At 42.1% G+C, this 19,136-nt stretch overlaps 1 long non-coding RNA gene across 2 annotated transcripts in view; it reads right to left on the bottom strand.

The window, feature by feature from the left end:
* Positions 1–648: 648 nt before the first annotated feature.
* Positions 649–19,136, bottom strand: part of LOC123728272 (uncharacterized) — a 28,275-nt gene continuing 9,787 nt past the window's right edge. The window contains exons 2-6 of one of the 2 annotated variants that reach the window (XR_006760181.1): positions 13,030–13,133; positions 9,519–9,611; positions 9,192–9,379; positions 8,986–9,064; positions 649–2,337 (exon numbers count right to left, since the gene is read on the bottom strand). This is a non-coding gene — a long non-coding RNA (uncharacterized lncRNA). Of the gene's footprint in view, positions 2,338–8,985; positions 9,380–9,518; positions 9,612–13,029; positions 13,134–19,136 lie in introns of both variants that reach the window. The other variant, XR_006760180.1, reaches the window with a different exon arrangement.

Below are 19,136 nucleotides of genomic sequence, written 5' to 3'. Positions count from 1 at the left end.
AATCTGTTCTTTGGTCTGATGAGTCCAAATTTGCGATTTTTGGTTCCAACCGCTATGTCTTTGTGACACGCAGAGTAGGTGAACGGATGATCTCTGCATGTGTGGTTCCCACCATGAAGGACGAGGTGTGATGGTGTGGGGTTTCTTTGCTGTGATTTATTTAGAATTCAAGGCACATAACCAGCATGGCTACGACAGCATTCCGCAGCGATGCGCCATCCCATCAGGTTTGCGCTTAGTGGGACTATAATTCGTTTTTCAACAGGACAATGACCCAACACATCTCCAGGCTGTGTAATGGCTATTTGACCAAGAAGGAGAGTGATGGCGCGCTGCATCAGATGACCTGGCCTCCACAATCACCCGACCTCAAACCAATTAAGATGGTTTGGGATGAGTTGGACCGCAGAGTGAAGGAAAAGCAGTCAACAAGTGTTCAGCATATGTGGGAACTCCTTCAAGACTGTTGGAAAAGCATTCCAGATGAAGCTGGTTGAGAGAATGCCAAGAGTGTGCAAAGCTGTCATCAAGGTAAAGGGTGGGTACTTTGAACAATCGCAAATATAAAATATATTTTGATTTGCCTAACACTTTTTTGGTTACTTCATGATTCCATACGTGTTATTTCATAGTTTATGTCTTCACTATTATTCTACAATGTAGAAAATAGCCAAAATAAAGAAAAACCCTTGAATGAGTAAGTGTGTCCAAACATTTGACTGGTACTGTACATAATAGCAGCATTTTGCATAACCAGCAACCTAAAACCTGGATAAATTAGATTGCCTTCTTGAAAATGCATTTTAGAAGTAGTTTAAGCTATAAACAGTTTATTATCTAAGTTGATAACCTATCTCAGAGAATACATTTCACTGTCATCGCAGCAGCTTTACAATCATTGTGATCAGGATAGTTTTAAAAATGTGTATTTTTTTATTTTAACCTTTATTTAACTAGGCTACTGCATTTATATCCTATTGATCGAGATAATATCAAGTGTTTTCTGAACACTGAAAATATAGGGTTATGTTAAAGATATTATTCTGTTATGTCTGTAACTGATAGTTCTTCAGTCATGTCAGCAACGTAACAGTCAACCTATTAACTAGTGTATAATACTGCAATAGGGAAATGGTTAGAGATTCTGTTATCTTTGGGGCATCATCAGTTCTTTAGTCATGGCAGAGACTTTATAATCATTGGGGGAAAAGTAAGGGTTTTGATCAGGTTGCTCTTGTCATGGTCATAACTGTATTGTCCTCATTTTACCTTTTCTATATTGAACTGATTGAGTGTGCACATGCACAGCTATAATATTCCTGTAAGATGCAGTTATATTAATATCATTCTTTATATACAGTTATTTATACTTAAATCTCACCTGTAGGAGATTTGAACCAACCAAATATAAGATCTCCTCTGTCCTTTATAAGGGGTTAAAGTTCTCTGTAACTACGACAGATTTCCATCATATGGAATGCAGATTTTTATTGACCTTTTTTTTTTTTTTTAAAGGACTGGAATTGGTCAAACTCACAGTTTAATACGTGTATAAATTGATTGTCTTTCCCTAAAAGCATGATGGTCATGATTTTTTGTACATGAAAGGGGAGGTTAACTTGGCTCCAGACAATCAATCTGAGATGCTTCCCAACTGAAACAGATTGGTACAGTTCGTGCATATATGATTACAACGTGTGACATTTTTGTTCGCTTTGGAGTTCGGTTAGGGTTTTGTTGCACACCTAATAATGAACAAATACATGTAATCAATTTTAGAATAAGGCTGTCACATAACAAAATGTGGAAAAGGGTAAGGGGTCTGAATACTTTCTGGATGCACTATATATACTGTATAATGAATTTGAAGGGCAGAAGTGATAAAATACTAACGCATTAGAACTCTCACTCAAGACTTCAGTCATAAGTTATACTAAAATCCAAACTGGTTCCCTAGCAGATTGGTAAGAATGTCTCACCCCATGTTCAAAAATGTCCTTTTCCCCTTTATTCAGATTACAACCTCTCACTTTCAGTTATTTGAAAATGAAATCTCCAAAATATCGCTATTTTTAAAACAAGCCATAGAAAGTTGGTTGCTATTTCTGTTTAATCCACCAGAAAAAAGACAGAACAAACACTACAACAAATATTATGGTTAAACTGAAATACACTAAATAATAAAACTAATATTTTTGGTATAATCTTTGTAAATGATACCATAAATCGGACTGGTGGAGTTATATCACACATGCAGCTAACAAATGTAAGTGCATTACCGCAAAAATGGAAGAGGCAAGTGGAAGGGGGAGAAAGTAAGGAACTTGTCTGTCGGCCCTGCAATAAAGACAAAAATTGGTTAAAGAAAATTGTGATGAATAAAAAGTATACCAATTTCATTTAAGGACCAAAAAATGTACAGCTGTGCCATATAGATTGCAAAATGGTTGGGAAGAGATTTTTGGTGCACCAATTCCATGGCACATGGTTTATGAACTGATACACAAAACAACGCTGGATTAAAAAAAATAGAGTTTTTCAATTTAAATGATTATACAAAATTCATCCAGCAAACAGAATGTTCTATTTATGGGGACACAACCATCCCAGCTCTAAAGATTGTGCTACGAAAAGACAAAATCATTAGATGATTTGTTTTGGTACTGTCCATATACAGTGAGGGAAAAAAGTATTTGATCCCCTGCTGATTTTGTACGTTTGCCCACTGACAAAGAAATGATCAGTCTATAATTTTAATGGTAGGTTTATTTGAACAGTGAGAGACAGAATAACAACAACAAAATCCAGAAAAACGCATGTCAAAAATGTTATAAATTGATTTGCATTTTAATGAGGGAAATAAGTATTTGACCCCTCTGCAAAACATGACTTAGTACTTGGTGGCAAAACCCTTGTTGGCAATCACGGAGGTCAGACGTTTCTTGTAGTTGGCCACCAGGTTTGCACATATCTCAGGAGGGATTTTGTCCCACTCCTCTTTGCAGATCTTCTCCAAGTCATTAAGGTTTCGAGGCTGACGTTTGGCAACTCGAACCTTCAGCTCCCTCCACAGATTTTCTATGGGATTAAGGTCTGGAGACTGGCTAGGCCACTCCAGGACCTTAATGTGCTTCTTCTTGAGCCACTCCTTTGTTGCCTTGGCCGTGTGTTTTGGGTAATTGTCATGCTGGAATACCGATCCACGACCCATTTTCAATGCCCTGGATGAGGAAAGGAGGTTCTCACCCAAGATTTGACGGTGCATGGCCCCGTCCATCGTCCCTTGGATGCGGTGAAGTTGTCCTGTCCCCTTAGCAGAAAACCCCCCCCAAAGCATGATGTTTCCACCTCCATGTTTGACGGTGGGGATGGTGTTCTTGGGGTCACAGGCAGCTTTCCTCCTCCTCCAAACACGGCAAGTTGAGTTGATGCCAAAGAGCTCCATTTTGGTCTCATCTGACCACAACACTTTCACCTAGTTGTCCTCTGAATCATTCAGATGTTCATTGGCAAACTTCAGACGGGCATGTATATGTGCTTCTTGAGCAGGGGGACCTTGCAGGCGCTGCAGGATTTCAGTCCTTCACGGCGTAGTGTGTTACCAATTGTTTTCTTGGTGACTATGGTCCCAGCTGCATTGAGATCATTGACAAGATCCTCCCGTGTAGTTCTGGGCTGATTCCTCACCGTTCTCATGATCATTGCAACTCCACGAGGTGAGATCTTGCATGGAGCCCCAGGCCGAGGGAGATTGACAGTTCTTTTGTGTTTCTTCCATTTGCGAATAATCGCACCAACTGTTGTCACCTTCTCACCAAGCTGCTTGGCGATGGTCTTGTAGCCCATTCCAGCCTTGTGTAGGTCTACAATCTTGTCCCTGACATCCTTGGAGAGCTCTTTGGTCTTGGCCATGCTGGAGAGTTTGGAATCTGATTGATTGATTGCTTCTGTGGACAGGTGTCTTTTATACAGGTAACAAACTGAGATTAGGAGCACTCCCTTTAAGAGTGTGCTCCTAATCTCAGCTCGTTACCTGTATAAAAGACACCTGGGAGCCAGAAATCTTTCTGATTGAGAGGGGTCAAATACTTATTTCCCTCATTAAAATGCAAATCAATCTATAACATTTTTGACATGCGTTTAAAAAAAAAAAAAATGAATTCTGTCTCTCACTGTTCAAATAAACCTACCATTAAAATTATAGACTGATAATTTCTTTGTCAGTGGGCAAACGTACAAAATCAGCAGGGGATCAAATACTTATTTCCCTCACTGTATAGCTTGTTTTTGGTCGCAGGTTCAGGAATGGCAGAAGAATTGCAACATTTACCTGGAGTTAACTCTGCAAATAGCACTGCTTGGTAATTTAAAAAGTCATAGTCAATCAATAATATAATAATAAATATATTTATAATATCTTTAATGTATCTTAAATCTACAATCTGCAGAAACTGTGAGACTAGAAAGTGTCACGGATCCCCCTGGTATTGCTGCTCATTCCGTTCACCAGCTCCAGAGGTCTACGTCACGGGTCTCATTACGCACAACTGGTTCCCATTCCCCCTGATTAGTATGTTATATATGTGCCCTCTGTTCACCATTGTCCTTGTCGGTTATTGTTACCATGTCCGTTGGTCCTGTGAGTACCTGTGTTCTTGTATCGGCTTCCATGCTGCGTGTATTTGTGCACTTGTTTTACTCGTCCCGTGTATTATTTACAGGTTTACACCTCGCTCTTTGTTTGGGTGGAGAAAATGAAAATGTAAAATAATGTAAAATAAAACCTGCTATTACGTATTCCTGCGCCTGGAAAGGCCGAGCTGGCGACCATCATAGAGACAGTCCAGCATCACAAGGACTGTCTCTCCAGACTGGACAGCTTGCTGGCAACCATCCTGCACTTGGAGGGGAATGTGCAGTCCCTCCAGTCTCCAGCACCAGCACCAGCCCCCACACCACGACCTGCCTCCGTCCCATCTGAGCCGGCCCGCGGAACACCCCTGTCCCTCCCGGAGCGCTTTGACGGCACACCAGCGAGATGCAAGGGATTCCTTCTGCAATGCGACCTGTACCTCGCTTGCTACGCCAAGGCTGTCTCCGGGAGAGACAGGGTTTCCACCGTCATCTCGGCACTGACCGGATGGGCCCTGGACTGGGGGGGCCGCGGTCTGGGAAACAGGCGGACCCGAGGTCGAGTCCTACGAGCGCTTCACCCTCCCCTTCCGCTCATTGTTTGATCATCCTCTGGAGGGCCGAGAAGGGGTGAGCGCCTACTCCGACTACGCCAGGGATCTAGGACCGCCTCGGAGTTCACCCTGGAGTTCCAGACCATCGGGGCCTCTACCGGATGAAACGAGTCGGCTCTGGTCACCCTGTTCCGCAGCGGACTGCGGGAGGAGGTACAGATGGAGTTAGCCTGCCGTGATGACAACCTGTCACTCGACCACCTCATCAGCATGGCGATTTGTTTGGACAAACTCCTGCGGTCCCAAAGAAGACCTGTGCAGAATCCGGACCCTATGGCTGCACCGGCTCCTTTGCCAGTCGATGGAGGTGGGCTCTGCACGTTTACCCGAAGCAGAGCCTGGGGAAAGGGGCCATTTCTCCCCGACCTGCCCTCTATCCACAAAAAGGAGAGGAGGTGACAAGCCAGGGAATTCTCTTACTCCAACCCAGGTAGGATGCAAGATCTCTCCTCCTTTTCTGTCAACTCAACTAGTATGTTTACCCATTAAATTCCCTGTATACCGTACCCCTCACTCCCGTTAGATTGATTCCGGAGCTTATTGATAGAGCAACCATGTGCACAAAAGTAATGTGCAAACTTCCTACGTTTTTATCACTCAGTAAATAAGATGTTAAAGAAGGTGAAAAGGAGACTGGAGTAAGACTAACTTTTCTGATTATTTCAAACTACAACCAAAGTAAATATATAAAATAATGATTGAGTTTTTTAAATTTTATTTGATATTTAACTCCAACAGGATTTTCTACTTACATTTGTTGTTGTTGTCAGTTTTAAAATGCATATTGGTGTTACAAGCCAAAAAACTGACAGTTAGTATTGATACTTAGCACACTTCTTTATGTCAAAGTGTTTATCATATTAAAAGTTTTTTTATGTTTTCAGTTTTGTTAATGAGTACAGTTCATTTTTTTACCCCCTAGAGTCGATTGACGCACCGGTGTGCCAATCTAAGTTACATAACAAAAAAATCCCCATCAAAATTAGTTGAAACCAGAGATATGCGCAATCTACCGCATTTTCGCATTTGCGGTGAAAGGTGGCAGAGCTAGAGCGGTGTTTTTCCAAACATGAGACTTCCTGAAAATATGTCTTAACAAAAAGGTCTTTAGCATCCGAACGGTTTGACCTACAAACTATAATCTATGGAAAGGTGAGTCTCTCATGAAAACGATAGTGTTCTCCATTTTGCTCTACGGCCCCCACAAGTGCCCAGCACCACATCTGAAGTTAGTACCTTCAATGTGCCAGCTTCTATTTGGTAGCGTCTGAATGGTTTGACCTACAAAACGAATGGGATCCCACTGTGGAAAGGGGTGTCATGGTTCCATCTGTCACCAGAGGGCGGCAGAGACCGTCCTAGAGACATTAACGACACTCAGGTGTGTCCTGTTTACTCATTATGATTTCCATGTTTCTGTTGTCCTTGGCAGAAGCGTGAATTGTTTACTGTGTGCGTTCCTTTCCTGAGTGAGTTTGAGACTTTGTGTTTGTTGTTTTTCTAGTGTACTGTGATCCTGCAGCTACCGTTTCTCAGTAAAGTATTTATGTTTATCCTTAAACACTGATTTATTGTCTGGTCTCTTCTCTGCACCTGGGTCAAACCTCACAGAGTCACAGGTGGAGGTCGATGCCTCGGACGTCGGAGTGGGGTCTGTCCTGTCCCAGCGTTTGGCCCAAGACCAAAAGCTGCATCCCTGCGCTTTTCTCTCCCATCTCAATATCACGGAAAGGAATTACGGCATGGGTAACCGAGAACTACTCGCGGTGAAGATGGCGTTGGAAGAGTGGAGGCACTGGTTAGATGGGGCGGAACACCCATTCACAGTATGGACAGATCACAAGAAGAACCTGGAATATCTCCGCACCGCCAAGCACCTCAACTCCAGGCAAGCTCGATGAGCCCTGCTATTCACTTGATTCAACTTCACCATCTCCTACCGACTGGGGTCCAAGAATGTGAACCCGGACGCGCTTTCACACCTCTATAGCCACGCTGCTACACCATCGGACCCCGAGACCATCCTCCCTACCTCTTGTCTCACGGCTGCACTCATCTGGGGTATAGAGGACCAGGTCTGGAATCTGCCCATTCCCCGGTTCCGGAATGGGCTCATTCCTACCGACTGGCCTGCCATCCTGGCTCCCTTTGTACGATGACATTTTCAGTGGCCCACCTTGGTCCCTGACGGATCCGCGTTCATCGCCGCCTCCACCGTGTGTGCTCAGAATAAGATTCTGCACCCTCATTGGGGCATCGACCAGCCTGTCCTCCGGTTTTCAGCGCCAATCAGGACCTGGAGACGACTCTTCGTTGCCTCATCTCGCCAAACCCACCACCTGGAGCCAGCAACTCATGTGGGTGGAATATGCCTGCCACACCCTTCCCTGCTCTGCCACTGGTGTCTCACCATTTGAGTGTTCCATGGGTTGTCAGTCTCCACTCTTCCCTGAGCAAGAGGTCAGCATACCCTTGGTCCAGGTGTTCCTCTGCCGCTGTTGTCATACCTGGAAGAGCTCAGTCCGCCCTCCTCAAGACCACCTCCAGGTATCGGCGACAGGAGGACCCCTGCTCCCCGCTATCGTCTCAGGCAGAGGGTATGGCGGTCCACTCGGGATCTGCCCCTCCGGGTGGAGTCCTGAAAACTTTCCCCCTGTTTTATCGTCCCTTTCCCCATTTCTAAGGTACTTAGCCCCTCTGCTGTTCACCTCCTGTTCAAATCAAATTGTATTGGTCATATACGCGTGTTTAGCAGATGTTATTGCGGGTGTAGCGAAATGCTTGTGCTTCTAGCTCCGACAGTGCAGAAATATCTAACAAGTAATATCCAAGTTTCACAACATATACCCAAAATACACATAAATCTAAGTAAGGAATGGATTAAGAATATATACATCTACACTACCGTTCAAAAGTTTGGGGTCATTTAGAAATGTCCTTGTTTATGAAAGAAAAGCTATTTTGTTTTGTCCATTAAAATAACATCAAATTGATCAGAAATACAGTGTAGACATTGTTAATGTTGTAAATGACTATTGTAGCTGGAAACGGCAGATTTTTTATGAAATATCTACATAGGCGTACAGAGGCCCATTATCAGCAACCATCACTCCTGTGTTCCAATGGCACGTTGTGTTAGCTAATCCAAGTTTATCATTTTAAATGGTTAATTGATCATTAGAAAACCCTTTTGCAATTGTTAGCACAGCTGAAAACTGTTCTGATTAAAGAAGCAATAAAACTGGCCTTCTTTAGGCTAGTTGAGTATCTGGAGCATCAGCATTTGTGGGTTCGATTACAGGCTTAAAATGTCCATAAACAAAACTTTCTTCTGAAACTCGCCAGTCTATTCTTGTTCTGAGAAATTAAGGCTATTCCATGGGAGAAATTTCCAAGAAACTGAAGATCTCGTACAACACTGTGTACTACTCCCTTCACAGAACAGCGCAATCTGGTTCTAACCAGAATAGAAAGAGGAGTGGGTGCACAACTGAGCAAGAGGACAAGTACATTAGTGTCTAGTTTGACAAACAGACGCCTCACAAGTCCTCAATTGGCAGCTTCATTAAATAGTACCTGCAAACCACCATTCTCAACGTCAACGGTGAAGAGGCAACTCCGGGACGCTGGCCTTCTAGGTAGTGGTGGAAGGGTTAATAATAAAACATTTCAAAAAGTAAAGGTTGCTTTGAACCAAAAAAATTGAAAAAAAAAAAAAAAAGTTTGTTTTGTATGATACCTATCAAGGACGAGACTGGCGAGGCCACCTCCAAGGCGATGAACGACATCTTCAAGACCCACGGTTCTCCTGAGGTAATCTTGAGTGACCGAGTTTGTGAGCGAACAAGGTACGGATGTTGTAGGTTATATTCTGTCACCAATGGTTTGTTTAATTTTTATATATTTTTTTCATGGTACATAAAAATACATATTTCAATATCTTACATTGTCAACAGATATCGCTTTCCTACCCCTTCCTCCGGGTTTGGAGGAACGGACCAACCAGACCCTCAACTGCCATGGGCAAGTCCACTGACGGGTACCAGGAACGGTGGGAGAACAACCTGAAGGTAATTCTCTTTGCACACAACAGCAGCGTCCAGGCCTCCACCGAGTACGGATGTGAGCTGCAGCTGTTGACCGAGGAAAACAATGCAATTCTAAATACAATTCTTCAATATACTGTAGTCTTTCAAATTTGTGATTGACTTAGTGTTGTTGTTTGTCTATTGCTATTTTTGTATAACGTACTTTCAGATCACTGAAACCCACCTGATGTGGTGGAAGTTGTCGAACCAGGTCAGAATGCCTTCAAGGACCACCTCCAGGTAAAAATGATTGTCAGCTGGTAATTTATTTTCTGGCCTTCCAAGAGATATGTAAGAAATGTATTTGTAATCTGAAATATAATTGTATTTATTCCTGTTATCAATCAAGGTGAGACTGAACATCGACAAGGAGCAGAAGAAACAGAAGGAGAGCCACCGGAGCAGAATCAAGAAGGGGATGAAGTGCTTCGACATCTGAAAGGAAGGTAAAGACCTGGGAAACCTCACTGCTCTTTCGCTCCTAACTGAGGTCACCATCTGTTAAGATGAATATAAAAAATATCAGACAATAACTATTTGCATTTGCACACAAAATAAACTGAAGCTAGTTTTAGTTTCCCTTATACTTGATAAAGATGGGCAATAAATACTGTATAAAATAAATAATCCAAATACTGAGCTACCTCTGAACAAAAATATAACATGTAAAGTGTTGGTCCCATGTTTCATGAGCTGAAATAAAAGATCCCAGAAATGTTCCATACTCACAAAAGTATTAATTCTCTCAAATGTGCAAAAAAATGTACAACCCTGTTAGTGAGCATTTCTCCTTTGCCAAGATAATCAATCCACTGGACAGGTGTGGCATATCAAGAAGCTGATTAAACTGCATGATCATTACAAAAGGTGCACCTGGGGACAACAAAAGGCCACTCTAAAATGTGCAGTTGTCACACAACACAATGCCACAGATGTCTCAAGTTTTGGAGGCGCATGCAATTGGCATGCTGACTGCAGGAATGTCCACCAGAGCTATTGCCAGAGAATTTAATGTTCATTTCTCTACCATAAGCCGCCTCCAACGTCATTTTAGAGAATTCGTCAGTACGTCCAATCGGCCTCACAACGCAGACCACGTGTATGGCGTTGTGTGGGCGAGCAGTTTGCTGATGTTAACGTTGTGAACAGAGTGCCCCATGGTGGCGGTGGGGTTATGGTATGAGCAGGCATAAGCTACAGACAACAAACACAATTGCATTTTATCAATGCCAATTTGAAGTCACAGAGATACTGTGAGATCCTGAGGCCCATTGTCGTGCCATTTATCCGCCGCCATCACCTCATGTTACAACATGATAATGCACAGCCCCATGTCTCAAGGATCTGTACACAATTCCTGGAAGCCAAAAATGTCCCAGTTCTTCCATGGACTGCATACTCACCAGACATGTCACCCATTGAGCATTGTTTGGGATGCACTTCATCGACATGTACGACAGTGTGTATCCCACTGGTGAGGCAAATGGTGGTCACGCCAGACACGGGCTGGTTTTCTAATCCACGCCCTTACTTTTTAAGGTAACTGTGACCTACAGATGCATATCTGTATTCCTAGTCATGTGAAATCCATATATTATCAGGACTCACGATAAGACCCAGACAGTTCGAATCACAGATGTTTATTACAAAACAGGGGGCAGGCAAACGACAGGTCAAGGGCAGGAAGAGGTCAGTAAGGTACAGAATGGCAGGCAGGGTCAGGGCAGGAGGAGAGCCACCGGAGTCAGAAATCTATAATGGTCAGAAATCCTGGAAACAGGAGACAAAGGGCTGTGAGACAGGGGTTTAATTCTAGATACATGGTAATTGGGATATATACGGAGAATGCGGTGCAACCCCACCCAAAACCCGTGGATAGATGGGAGCATTCGCGCGAAACAACCGCATTTAACCAGGGCAAAAAGACTGGGATTATGTAAGAATACAAACATTGTAGTTATTCTCTCTGCAAAGCAATCTAGCAGGCTAAACGTCGGTATAGGGACAAAGTTGAGTCCCAGTTCAAAGGCTCAGACACCAGATGTATGTGGCAGGGTCTACAGACAATCACTGATTATAAAAGGAAAACCAGCGGGGGACAAAGTTTTTTTTACAGATTTTTTTGCTACATATACATACATTTTGCATACACATTTGACATACATGGTACTTTTATATAAAGCAGTCACATAACAATAATACTTCACCACATAAGCTCTTTGATCCCAACCCTCAGCCCATCCCACCTATCACCACAGACCACCCTTGTTTGGTTTCCATGTGCCATATATTTTTCAATTGTGCTGTGATGTTTTACATACTTTTTTAACCTTTCTAATCCTATAGTAGCCACAGATTGTGAGCTAAAGATAAATCTTTCCTACAAGTATTATTATATTATTTATTGACTATGGCTTTCCAAATCGCCCAACACTTGCTATTTGTAAGGTTAATTTTAAGTGCATGTTGTGAATATTTTTTTTTAATATATATATTTTTTTTACCATTCCTGAACCTCTGACCAGAAACAAGCTACATAGGGCAATACCAGAACTATTGATTCTCTCTTCGCAGCAAAATCTATAGAGCTGAGATTGTTGTATGTCCCATATATCTAGCATTCTGTTGGTGGAAAGAATTGTATTTAATAATTTTAATTGAAAAACTAAGTGTTGAATCAAGTGTAGTTTTTTTGTACCAGTTCATACACCATATGCCATGGAATTGGTACAAAGCAAATCTATTCCCATTTATTTTGCAACCTGTATGGCGCAGCTGTAAACATTTTTGTCCTCTAATTAAGCTGGTATATTCTATTTATGCCAGTTCCTTTCAGCCAATTTGTATCTTTAATATATGGCAGGTAAACAAGTTCCCTACCTTCTCCCTTTTCCACTTGCCTCCTCAATTTGTGTGGTAGTGCTGCAATCAGTTGGTTGTAAATTTGTATTGAGCCGATATTCCCATATATTTTCAATAACTGCATATGTGACATAACTCCTCCGTTTCTATTTATAATATCATTAACAAATATAATAAAATGTTTAAACATTTTTTCCATAAAGAATGTTTTTTTATTAATCAGTATATTTCAGTTTAAGCATAACATTTGTTCTATCTTTTCTGGAGGATGAAACTGAAATTGTAACCATCTTTGTATGGCTTGTTTAAGAAAGGGCGATACTATAAACAAAATTAAATTTTCAGTTAGTCGGAAATGAGAAGTTGTAATCTGTATAAAGGCAATTTTTGAACAAAGGATGAGCCTTTCTTAATAATCTACTGGAGAACCATTTTGGGTTTAAAGTATAACTTATGTATGAGTGAAGCTTTTAGAGAGAGGTTTAAAGCTGTAATATTTAATAATTTTAGCCCCCCAAACTCATATTCATTATATAAATAGGCATGTTTAATTTTGTCTGGCTTAGCATTCCAAATAAAATAATATTTTTGCTCATATGATTTTAAAAAACGAGTCATCAGGAGTATGAAGTGCCATTAGGAAGTAAACTGTGATAGATCTTCAATGAGACTGTGCAAGAATCCAGATTGCGGACTTAAGAAAAAAAACTAGAGTCATCGGCATACATTGACACTTGTTTTTATCCACAGGATTTCTAACCCCTTAATGTTCTTGTTGGATCTAATTTTAATAGTTAGCACTTCAATGGCCATAATAAATAGATATTACTTACCTTAATGGGTATTGCCTCCACCCACTTGGTAAAGTGATCGGTCGCCGCCAGACACCAGCTGTTGCCATTCCTGGATTTCATGAAGGGTTCGATGAGGTCCACCCCTAACATTTAAAGTGTTAGAGAATATTACTTTATTCTTACCCGTATATCTGTGTCATACATTATGCTGATTTTCATATTTGTAAGGATACTGACACACACATTCTATAATATTGAACTCTGCTTTTTCTCAATTGTCGAAAAAGCTGAAAAATCCTTCTTTAACCTGTCTCCTCCTCTTAATCTACACTGATTGAATTGGATTTAACAAATGACATTGTGATGGAAAAGGGAGACTCGGTAATCTTCCTTATTTCCCCATGTGCATCTTCAACGATTCTCTTGTCGTTACTTCCTATGCACCATATGTATCTCCTACACATATATAATAACACGTGTTATTGTTAGTGGCTGCAGACCATGTAAACACTACTTATAAATGCCTACAGACAGCTGTCAGCGGGGCTTTCCATGGTGCCGTCACACCCTCACTCTAGTCTTCTCATAAGAATAGCCTTCTCTATATAAGACTATAGGTACCTTTTTTATGCGTTACGTGCCTTAATTGTATTTTTATCTTTTATTTTTATACAGATTCATTTAAAATTGACTCAATGAAATTCAGTTGTCGTCCCTCAATTGTTTGCGGATGATGTGTCTCCTCCTGGGCAGCTCACAGTAAGGGTCTGGGTGGGTCTCGTTGTCTTTTGGTCAGACAGGAATTTCCCTCACTCTACATAAAATGCACGACCGGTTTTCCTCACAGACACCCACTGGAAAGCTCTGCAGGCAAAATTCAGTCCCATTAATAGAAGTATAATCTTTATTATGATAGTACAACCTAGAATGAAGGGTTTGAAATTATGAAGTGTTGATTTCCCTTACTTTAACCTCACTAGGGTAGGGGGCACTATTTTCACCTCCGGATGAAAAGCGTGCCCAAAGTAAACTGCCTGCTACTCAGGCCCAGAAGCTAGGATATACATATAATTAGTAGATTTGGATAGAAAACACTCCAAAGCTTCTAAAACTGTTAAAATAATGTCTGAGTATAACAGAACTGAAATGGCAGGTGAAAACCTGAGGAAAATCCATCCAGGAAGTGCCATTATTTTGAAATGGCTGTTTTTCCAAAGAAAGCCTATCCACCATTTAAAGGGATCGGACCCAGATTCCGTTCCCTATGGCTTCCACTAGTTGTTGTTTCAGGCTTTTATTCTGAAAAATTAGGGAGAATGACAACTTTGAGTGAGTGGATAGTGGGATGTCCCCAGAGCTGTTTTCTGCGCACGACCGAGAGCTCGCCTTTCTTGTTTTTATTTTATATTGACGACGCTATTGTCTGGTTGAAATATTATCGATTATTTAGGCTAAAAACAACCTGAGGATTGATTATAAACATTGTTTGACATGTTTCTACGAACTTTACGGATACTATTTGGAATTTTCGTCTGCCTGTTGTGACCGCATTTGAGCCATTGGATTACTGAACAAAACGCGCCAGGTTTTTGGATATAAAGAGGGACTTTATCGAACAAAACTAACATTTATTGTGTAACTGGGAGTCTTGTGAGTGCAACCATACGAAGATCAAAGGTAAGTGATTAATTTTATTGCCATTTCTGACTTTCGTGACTAATCTACTTGGCTGGTAACTGTATGTAATGTTTTGTGTCCTGAGCGCTGTCCTCAGAAAATCGCATGGTTTGCTTTCGCCGTAAAGCCTTTTTGAAATCTGAAATGGCGGCTGGATTAACAAGTTAAGCTTTATTTTGATGTATAATACTTGTGATTTCATGAAAGTTAAATATTTATAGTAATTGAATTTGAATTTGGCGCTCTGCAATTTCACCGGTTGTGAATTCTCTTCAATTATAATCACTGTCGTGTATATCCCCCCCCAAGCAGACACATCAACGGCCCTGAAAGAACTTCATTGGACTCCATGTAAACTGGAAACCACATATCCTGAGGCTGCATTTATTGTAGCCGGGGATTTTAACAAGGCTAATCTGAAAACAAGGCTCCCCAAATTCTATCAGCATATCGGTTGTGCTACCAGGGCGGGCAAAACCCTAGACCACTGTTATTCTAACTTCCGCAACGCATATAAGGCCCTCCCCCGCCCTCCCTTTGGAAAAGCTGACCACGACTCCATTTTGTTGCTCCCAGCCTATAGACAGAAGCTAAAACAGGAAGCTCCCGCCCTCAGGTCTGTTCAACGCTGGTCCGACCAATCGGATTCCGCAAGCGTCCCACCCCTGGTACACCCTATCAACAACAGGTGAAATATCAAGAGCGCCAAATTTGAAAACAATTAAATGTCATAATTCAAATTTCTCAAACATACAACTATCTTACACCCTTTGAAAGATAAACATCTCCTTAATCTAACCACGTTGTCCGATTTCAAAAAGGCTTTACGGCGAAAGCATAAAGTTAGATTATGTTAGGACAGTACATTGAAAATAGCTGTGTGTAATGTTTTGTCAATGCAAAGACACGGGTCACCAAAAGCAGAAAACCAGCTAAAATTATGCACTAACCTTTGACAATCTCCATCAGATGACACTCCTAGGACATTATGTTAGACAATACATGCATTTTTTGTTCTATCAAGTTCATATTTATATCCAAAAACAGCGTTTTACTATGGCGTTGATGTTGAGGAAATCTTTTCCCTCCAATACCGCCAGTCAAATCAGCACAACAAATTAAATAATTACTATTCGAAAACATTGGTAAAATATTGTCATTCAAAGAATTGTAGATTTACATCTCTTGAACGCAACCGGATTGCCAGATTTAAAAATAACCTTACTGGGAAATCACACTTTGCAATAATCTGAGCACTGCGCCCAGAAAAATACGCTTTGCGATACAGACTAACCACCATGTTGGAGAGATCTAAAATACTATGTAAATAATCCAATAATCCATCCTTTGATTCTCTTCATCAGATGTCACTTCCAGGAATCCCAGGTCCATAACAAATGTAGTTTTGTTCGAAAAAGCTCATAATATATGTCCAAAAAGCTCCGTGTTGTTAGCACATGATCTAAGCCCGCCGGACTTGTCTTCATGAAAGAGGGGAGAAAAAATATTTACGTTCGTTCAAACATGTCAAACGTTGTATAGCATAAATCATTAGGGCCTTTTTCAACCAGAACATGAATAATATTCAAGGCGGACGATTGCATTCTCTTTTAAAACGTATTGGAACGAGAGTACCCAACATGAACTCGCGCGCCAGAGTCTTATCGGCCACCACCATTCCAAGGCTCTTGTTCGTTCAGTTCTCACAGTAGAAGACTCAAACCACTTTGTAAAGACTGGTGACATCTAGTGGAAGCCATAGGAAGTGCTCAACGATTAATAAGCCCCTGTGTGTTTCAATGGCATAGGCTTAAAGGTAATTCAACACATCAGGTATCCACTTCCTGTCAGAATTTGTCTCAGGGTTTTGACTGCCATATGAGTTCTGTTATACTTACAGACACCATTCAAACAGTTTTAGAAAATTCAGAGTGTTTTCTATCCAAACCTGAACAATAATATGCATATCCTAGCTTCTGAGTTGGTGTAGGAGGCAGTTAAAAATGGGCACATATTTTTTTCAAAATTCTCAATACTGCCCCCTATCCCCAACAGGTTTTAACAAGTGCATCAGTGATGTCGTACCAACAGCGTCTATTAAAACATTCCCCAACCAGAAACTGTGGATTGATGGCAGCATTCGCGCAAAACTGAATGAGCGAACCACTGCTTTTAATCAGGGCAAAGTGACCGGAAACATGACCGAATACAAACAGTGTAGCTATTCCCTCCGCAAGGCAATCAAACAAGCTAAGCATCAGTACAGAGAAAAAGCGGAGTCGCAACTCAACGGCTCAGACACGAGAGGTATGTGGCAGGGTCTACAGTCAATCACGGACTACAAAAGAAAAATCAGCCCCGTCGCGGATCACGATGCCTTGCTCCCAGACAGACTAAACAACTTTTTTGCTCGCTTTGAGGACAATACAGTGCCACTAACACGTCCCACTACCAAAACTTGCGGGCTCTCCTTCACTGCAGCCAACGTGAGTAAAACATTTAAACGTGTTAACCCCCGCAAGACTGCAGGCCCAGACGGCATCCCCGGCCACGTCCTCAGAGCATGCGCAGACCAGCTGGCTGGTGTGTTTACAGACATATTCAATCAATCCTTATCCCAGTCTGTTGTCCCCACATGCTTCAAGAGGGCCACCATTGTTCCTGTTCCCAAGAAAGTAAGGTAACTGAGCTAAATGACTACCGCCCTGTAGCACTCACTTTCGTCATCATGAAGTGCTTTGAGAGACTAGTCAAGGACCATATCACCTCCACCCTACCTGACACCCTAGACCCACTCCAATTCGCTTACCGACCCAATAGGTCCACAGACGACGCAATCGCCATCACACTGCACACTGCCCTAACCCATCTGGACAAGAGGAATACCTATGTAAGAATGCTGTTCATCGATTACAGCTCAGCATTTAACACCATAGTACCCTCCAAACTTGTCATTAAGTTTGAGACCCTGGGTCTCGACCCCGCCCTGTGCAACTGGGTCCTGGACTTCCTGACGGGCCGCCCCCCGGTGGTGAGGGTAGGTAACAACATCTCCACCCCGCTGATCCTCAACACTGGGTCCCCACAAGGGTGCGTTCTCAGCCCTCTCCTGTACTCCCTGTTCACCCACGACTGTGTGGCCATGCACGCATCCAACTCAATCATCAAGTTTGCAGACGACACTACAGTGGTAGGCTTGATTACCAACAACGACGAGACGGCCTACAGGGAGGAGGTGAGGGCCCTCGGAGTGTGGTGTCAGGAAAATAACCTCGCACTCAATGTCAACAAAACAAAGAGATGATCGTGGACTTCAGGAAACAGCAGAGGGAGCAGTCCCCTATCTACATTGACGAGACAGTAGTGGAGAGGGTGGAGAGTTAAGTTCCTTGGCGTACACATCACGGACAAACTGAAATGGTCCACCCACACAGACAGCGTGGTGAAGAAGGCGCAGCAGCGCCTCTTCAACCTCAGGAGGCTGAAGAAATTCGGCTTGTCACCAAAAACACTCACAAACTTTTACAGATGCACAATCGAGAGCATCCTGTCAGGCTGTATCACCGCCTGGTACGGCAGCTGCTCCGCCCATAACCGGAAGGCTCTCCAGAGGGTAGTGAGGTCTTCACAACGCATCACCAGGTGCAAACTACCTGCCCTCCAGGACACCTACACCACCCGATGTCACAGGAAGGCCAAAAAGATCATCAAGGACAGCAACCACCCGAGCCACTGCCTGTTCAACCCGCTAACATCCAGAAGGCGAGGTCAGTACAGATGCATCAAAGCTGGAACCGAGAGACTGAAAAACAGCTTCTATCTCAAGGCCATCAGACTGTTAACCTCTTACATCTAGACGTTCCGCTAGCGGAACACCTGCTCCAATATCCAATGATAGGCGTGGCGCGAATTACAAATTCCTCAAAAATACAAAAACTTCAATTTTTCAAACATATGACTATTTCACAGCATTTTAAAGACAAGACTCTTCTTTATCTAACCACACTGTGCGATTTCAAAAAGGCTTTACAGCGAAAGCAAAACATTAGATTATGTCAGCAGAGTACCAAGCCAGAAATAATCAGACACCCATTTTTCAAGCTAGCATATAATGTCACAAAAACCCAGAAGTCAGCTAAATGCAGCACTAACCTTTGATGATCTTCATCAGATGACACACCTAGGACATTATGTTATACAATACATGCATGTTTTGTTCAATCAAGTTCATATTTATATCAAAAAACAGCTTTTTACATTAGCATGTGACGTTCAGAACTAGCATACCCCCCGCAAACTTCCGGGGAATTTACTAACAATTTACTAAATTACTCACGATAAACGTTCACAAAAAGCATAACAATTATTTTAAGAATTATAGATACAGAACTCCTCTATGCACTCGATATGTCCGATTTTAAAATAGCTTTTTGGTGAAAGCACATTTTGCAATATTCTAAGTACATAGC

Source organism: Salmo salar, chromosome ssa17 (genome assembly GCF_905237065.1).
Source record: "Salmo salar chromosome ssa17, Ssal_v3.1, whole genome shotgun sequence".
Lineage (NCBI taxonomy): Eukaryota > Metazoa > Chordata > Actinopteri > Salmoniformes > Salmonidae > Salmo > Salmo salar.
This window is presented reverse-complemented; position numbering and strand designations above follow the sequence as displayed.